This window comes from Balaenoptera physalus (assembly GCF_965194825.1).
Source record: "Balaenoptera physalus genome assembly, chromosome: 3".
Taxonomy (NCBI): domain Eukaryota; kingdom Metazoa; phylum Chordata; class Mammalia; order Artiodactyla; family Balaenopteridae; genus Balaenoptera; species Balaenoptera physalus.
Window position 1 is genome coordinate 47374830 of NC_138890.1, and position 7066 is coordinate 47381895.

Here is a 7066-nt window from a genome sequence, read left to right on the forward strand (position 1 = left end):
GCTAAGCTATGCACATCTCAGCATTCCAGGCGGAGTGGCTTGCACAGGCATCATCTTATTCTGCAGGAGAGGAACCTAAGGTCCATGGGGGAAGAGACTTGCCAAAGGCCAGGGTCCATCCTGGTAGTGGCCAAGGAAGGCCTGGAACTCAGGCATCTGCTCCTAATGCATGTTCATCCACTGAACAAACTTTTCCTTAAGCTCTTGGGTATATGGCGGGTATTTCAGATAATGTCGAACCGAATTAAATCAGGCTCTTACGTATACCGTACTGTAAGAGGCCTCCAATAATGAGGTTCCTTTCTGAAACCCACACTTTCCCAAACTTGAACATCCTCTTCTCGATTTTTGCACTGTCCCTACGGCCCTGAGCATCACCTGTCAATTCCATACTTTGTGGAAGGTTGATAACTGTGGCACCACTTATCTTAACTTCATTTAAACCAAAAATATGTGTGAAAGCATAGGTTTAGTGGTTATTTTCTTCTAACACATATTTTGAAGGGTAATGCTGATCGTGTTACTCCCCTCTTTAAAAGAAGCATTTCATTTGTTTTTAGAATGAAGTCTCAGATTCCTAGCCTGGGCTTATGGGAGGAGGGGTCTGCAATCTGGTTCCCTGACACTACAGCATCATCAGGAGACTTGCTGGTCTTAATTTTTCTGCTCAAATGCACCTTTGCCTCGCCATTCACACCCTCTGAACATGCTTTTCCATCTGCCTGGAACATTCTTCCCCGGAGCAATTTGTAGGAATCAGCTTAAAGGCCATTTCCTTGGGGAGGTGTTTCCCGAGCCCCAGGGTAGGCCTTTGAGATTCTTGTCACACTTGTACTTCCTTGGTCACTGTAATCTTTCCCAGCAGATTGTGAGCTCCAAGAGGGCAGAAATCACATTTCTCTTGTTTATCATTCTGGGCAGAGTTCTTAGTGGCCAGCCTGCAGGTACTATGTGTCTTACTTATTGATTAAATAAATGAGAGAAGAGAAAAAAAAAACAAACTATGCAATATACATAAAAGATCTCAGGAAGTATAAAAGGTCTACACATCTGTGATTTCAGAGTTTATCACTATTTTATACCCAAGTATGCAATGTAAGCTTGTAATGATATTCCCAAGTTATTGACAAAAGGCTCTGCTCAGTGTGCTGCCAGAGAAAGTGGCACTGAAATTCATTTGAAAACTATTTCCATTAAAACAGTCAAATTGAAAAAAATCTTCTTACAATGGGAACATTAACTATCTGAAAAAACAAAACACTTAGCAAAATACCTATTGATGCCAGAAAAACAAAGCATTACCCTACTTTGAATTAATAAAAGCTGTATTTATGAATTTTTATATTACAAATGGGTACATTTCATTTTCCTCCATCTTACTCAGTCCCCAGGAGGTTCACGGGTAATAAAACAAATGAATTTCTTCTCCATTAGCCTGTCATCGCCACTTTCAAATGGCTCCTTGCCCATACACTCCAATATTTTTCTCATAAGTGGTAAAGCCTTCAGCCTTCTCATTTATCTTAACCACATCCTTTGTGTTCCAGAAAAGATAAGTAGTATATTACCTTCCATCTACATCAGGGAAGGAGGTAAATTGAGGCAAAGATGCTAAATGATTTCTTTAAGTTTACACAATTAACCAGTATTCACCCATCCATCTATATCAGTGATGCAACAAATATTTAGTGATTGTCAATTTAGAGGTGCCAAGCTCTGTTTAGTTGCTGATAATATAATAGGAAATAATGTCCCTATTTTCATGTAGCTGATATTGTAGATGGGGGAAATAATACAATAAACAAGTAAATAAATATATGCTGAAATCTAATCCCCAGTGTTACAGTATTAGGGGGTGGGGGTCTTTGGGAGGTGATTAGGTCATGGGGGTGGGCCCTCATGAATTAGATTAGTGCCCTTATAAAAGAGACCCCAGAGAGCTCTCTCACCCTTTTCCACCACGTGAGGACACAGCAAAGACAGCCATCTGCAAGCCAGGATGCTGGTTCTCACCATACACCAAATCTGCTGACACCTTGATCTTGGACTTCCCAGCCTCTTGAACTGTGAGAGAGAAATTTCCGTTTTTTAATCCACCCAGTCGATGGTATTCTGTTACAGTAGCCCCAGTGGACTAAGACAAATAGTGACAAGCACTATGGTAAAATTAACAGTTATTATTAGAGTTATTTAGCCCTGACTCTAACCCCAACCCTGGGGGCACCTACTGTTGTATGGTCAGGGAGCCCCCTCTGAAATGGTGACAGCTTAGCTGAGATCTGAATGCCAAGAAGAAACCAGTGAAGGGAACATCTGGGGGAAGATATTCTAGGCAGAGGGAAGAACAAGACCAAAGGTTTTGAGGTGGGAGCAAACTTGGTGTGTTTGAGGAACAGCAAGGAGGTCAGGGTGGCTGGGAGGTAGAGTGAGGTGGGTGGTGGGTGATGAGTGTGGACACAGGAAGGAGCAGCTCATAGGGAGTCTTATAGGCTATGGTGGGGAGTATGGATTTTCTTCTAGTGACGGGAGACACTATAGAACATAAACAGGAGATGACATGCTTTTGAAAGTTCACTCTGGTTGCACTGCTGAGAATGGATCACCTGGGGACAATAGTGGGGAACGTCAAATAGTACAAGCAAGAGATGATGGTGTCTTGAAACAGGATGACATCAATGGAGGAAGAGAGTAGTGGATGGATTAGATATATGGTTTTTGAAGCAAAACAAGAGAACTTGCTGATCTATTGGACATTGAGAGTAAGGTAAAGTGAGTCCAGGATGAAACTGATTTTTGTCTTGAGCAAATGACTAGCTGGTGGTGCCATTTACTGAGAGAAGATGGTGGAGATAGAAACTGATGTATGCTTTTGTTATCAGGTCAGGGAATCAAAAATTCTGTTTCGGATATATTAATTTTGAGATGCCTTTTAGAGATGCCTGGCCAAGTGGTGATGGCAAGTAGGGAGGTGTTAGATCCACAGGTCTGGAAGAGAGCATTTAGAGCTGGAAATATCAATTTGGAGTCACCAGCGTGAAGATGGTATTTAAAACTTTTTAAAAGTTTTAAATTTAAAAGTCAGTGATGTCTCCAAGGAAGAGAGTGCTGTTGGAAAAGGGGCAACCACACCTCCCAAGCCCTCACTCCCAAGTCCCACATTAACCAATGTGGTCATATACCACAGCACAACGATTTTGTCCCCCCTTCCATCCCATTAAACAAACATTTACTGTCTCTTCTATACAAAAGGTGTTACCCTAAGGAATAAGGGGCTACAAATACAGGTGACTAGTACATGATGCCATCTCTCAAGTTGCTCATAAACTTGTAAGGAAAGAGTAACTATAATATAAAAGGTAGAATGTTAGTGTATTTCCAAGAGAGTGGAGGGGTCTTTAAAAGGTAAACTTGGGAAGATAGGCTGGGAGCAGATCATGGAGGGTCAAGAAATTGGATTTTTTTTTTTTTTTACTGCTAAGACAGCAGGACACCATTGAAGATTTCTGAGTTCCATGACCAGATTAACACCTTTCCTTCCCTGTCCAAGGCTTATTCATCCTCCTGGTCTGGCTCAAATCTCACCCAATCCATAAGGTATTGTCCACCCTCTGCTACCACTCACTTTTCATCTTTAACTCCTTAAGCTTTTATTATCTAGTGCTAATCCATTTAGCACTTGATGCCACACTGTCTCTTTCAGATGGTTTATTTGTAGGAACATCTTACTTTTTCAACAGGTCTATAAATTCCTTCTAAGCAGCATTCGATTATGTTTCTGTCTCTGGCTCAGGACAGAAACATAATAAGCCCTCAAGCAATGCCTGCTGTTGCTAGTGTCACTTCTTCAGGGGATTCTTCTCTGACCTCTGATGAGATCGGATTCCTTTGTTCCAGGCTCTCAGAGAATCATTTTCTAGCACACTTCTCAGTTTTTAATTATCTACCCTACATGTGACTTTTTGAATAGGATCTGTCTTCCCATAGGCTGTCAGTTCCCAAAGAGCAGGGACCACCTCTGATTTTGCTCAGGATAGTGTCCCTCGTTTATGTGCAACAAACATCTGTTGAAAATTGAATAGGCATAGCCTTAGGCGTTCAAAGGGTCAAGGGACTTGAGCAGAGTAGACTCAGGCATGGTCCAATTGCCTGTAGTTTCTGAAAGAGCAATGCAGTTCACATGGCAAAACTACCCCTCAGAGGGAGTTCCTCCTGATAAACTTCCCTTCTGCTTAGGGACAAACTCTTTCCCAGGGGGTGGCTCTTCTATGGTGAGGAGGCCCCCCTGAAGGCTGATTTATCATCACTTAGGACACTTGAGTCCTCCTTCTCACACAGCTAAGCAGGAGGCAAAGCAGAGTGTTTCCAAATGTCAGGAAGAAGCAGCACGCTGGCAGCAGCCACGATCATCCAGGCAGATGGAGCAACATATGTATATTTACATATATATTTCCTAATCAATAGGTTCCAGTGAAAACATGAAAACTCAAGGACATGACTCGAATTTAAGGGGCTCTGAAGGAGTTTGATTCCTTAAAGAAAATTAGGACAATCGAGTTTTGTTTTGTTTTTTTAGCTGCAGATGATTTCAGGACAAAACAAATAGTACTACTGAATGATCAAACTTCCCTCCCTAAATCGGTAAATCTCCTCTTCCAAATTAGGCACTGCTAGCATTTCTTCTAAGAAACACATTTCTGGGGACAGCCAAAAAGAGCTTTGAAATCTTTTAACCTTATTCCCGGCCCCTGCCTGCTTCTCTGACATTCTCCCCTCACAGCCACACAGGCTTATTTCTTCTCTTTCTCCAATAGGCCAACCTTGTTGTCCCCTAGGAACTTTGTTATTGCTAGCTCATAGCAGGTGGCCAGTACATATCTGATAATGAATAAATAGGTTAAGATAAGCCAATTCTGCCCCAGCAGAATCCCATAACTTGTCTGTCTGCTGTTTGAACCTCGTGTATTTGAGACTATATAAGTGATGGCTTGAAGATTTAACCTAAGGTTTAATGCTTCTGATTCTTGCTTTGTTCATGCATGTGTGGACTGAAAAAAATGCACAACCTAAAAGTTGAGAATTATGTTTTATTCGGTGGACATACTGAGGACTTAAGCCTGGGAGGCAGCCTTTCAGATAGTTCTGAGGGACTGTTCTGAAGAGGTAAGGGAGTAGCCAGGATATACATGAATTTTTGCAACAAAAAACAGGTAGTCAGAACAGCAAAAGATTACTGTTAATTAAAGAAAAACCAGACATCTCAAGTTAATGAACTTAATACTTCTCTATGTATGGGAAGATGTAAGAGCCTGGGCTCATCGAAACCATTCCTTTGATGCGCACCTTAACTATCTAGGCCGGTATCCTGTTTTTCTCCATCCTGGATCCCCTCAGGGTGCACAGTCAGGGTGGCTGTAATGGCTGATGGCTTGATGGCTACAACATCCTTTGTTTACTGATATGGTACACAACATTCTTCATGCACACGTGTGAGTATCTTCAAGGAACATGGTTTGCAACTATATCCACCACACAACCACATTTTGCTCCTGTAATTCAAGTGAAGTTGACTTTGTTGCACATTACCAGTTGCCTACAACTTCCATTCTTCACTTTCTTAATAATAAAACACTTTGGTGCAATGTGTCCAGTGAAAAAATATACAATTTCATCTTCCCAAGCTTTCTTACAGCTACTGCATGTAGTCATGTAACCTAGTTCTGGCAGCTGTATAGTGGAAGTCAGGTGAGGCTTCTGGAAAGCTATCGCCTTCTTGATAAAAAGGTACAGACTCAGCTGCTATGTCTTTTGCCCTTTGACTGTCTACCTGTCTCCCTGCCTGGAATGTAGACATGATGCTGAAGGGGAAGCAGCTGTCCTGTGTAGCAGGTGCCGTCAGTGCTCTGCCCATAATCCCTTGACACTCACCATTGCTATATTCATCACAGGCTTCCTACAGAAAGCTCCTGTGACTCTAGCAGAGGGCTTCTGCTGGCTACAGGATCACGCTTAGCCTGTGTGTATGTATGTGGCAGTCAGAAGTGCCAGAGAGTTAGTGAACCTGGAAGCAGCCCTCCATGACAGATGGAAGTTGGTGCATAAACATCTGTGCTCCTTGGCCTTCGGGTGGGACAACTTTGAGGCATGAGCTACAGAAGCAGCCCTCCATGACAGATGGAAGTTGGTGCATAAACATCTGTGCTCCTTGGCCTTCGGGTGGGACAACTTTGAGGCATGAGCTATAGACACTGAGGGCAGAGTGCCCTGAGGTCCCCAGAGGGACTGAACCCCAGCTGCCCACAGCAATAACCCACTCCTTAATGCACCCTGTATTGGCTTTCTTTTCCATCTCACTTCCCTACTCTCCTACCCACCTGGGTTCACCTTCCAAATAAACTGCTTGCACATGAATTCTTGTCTCAGGGACTCCTGGGGGAAGCGAATCTAAGACATCTTGCAACTATGCAGATGAAGTCCACATGCTAAGGGTGGAAAGGAATCTAGAAGTCCTTTGATGAAAAAGACTTGAATGGAGCCCCTGATGCCAAACTTGGGCCCCTGCATCAGCCTCAGACTGACTTTCTCTGGACTTCTTGTTATTCGAGAAAAATAAACCTCTTATTTGGGTAGGCCACCACAATCGGGTTTCCAGGGCATGCGGCCAAATGCAGTTGTAACTGGGAGAGATCTGGAGGAAGTTTTAGTTGAGTCCACATGCAACCAGTCTTCAGCTGGACATGGCTGCTAACAAAGCTAACACCATGGCTACGTGATTACCAGCCCCTCACGCTATACTGCACGTTACAGCTTGCACAGTGTGTGCTTACATGTCACCATATTTAATCCTCACATTTTGTGAGGTAGGTGCTATCAACTCCACTTTACTTAAGTCCAGAGGGGCTGAGCTCCAACGCTACATGGCTAGTTGGTGGAGTCAGGATTCCAAGTCCAGTGATCTTCTGCCACAGGGAGACAGGGCTTGGTGCTCATTCTAAGGAGCCTGTGGCAATTCAGTAATGAGTGGCACCTCTACTTGTTCTCTTTGCCTGTCTCCTGAGAGCCTGTGCTT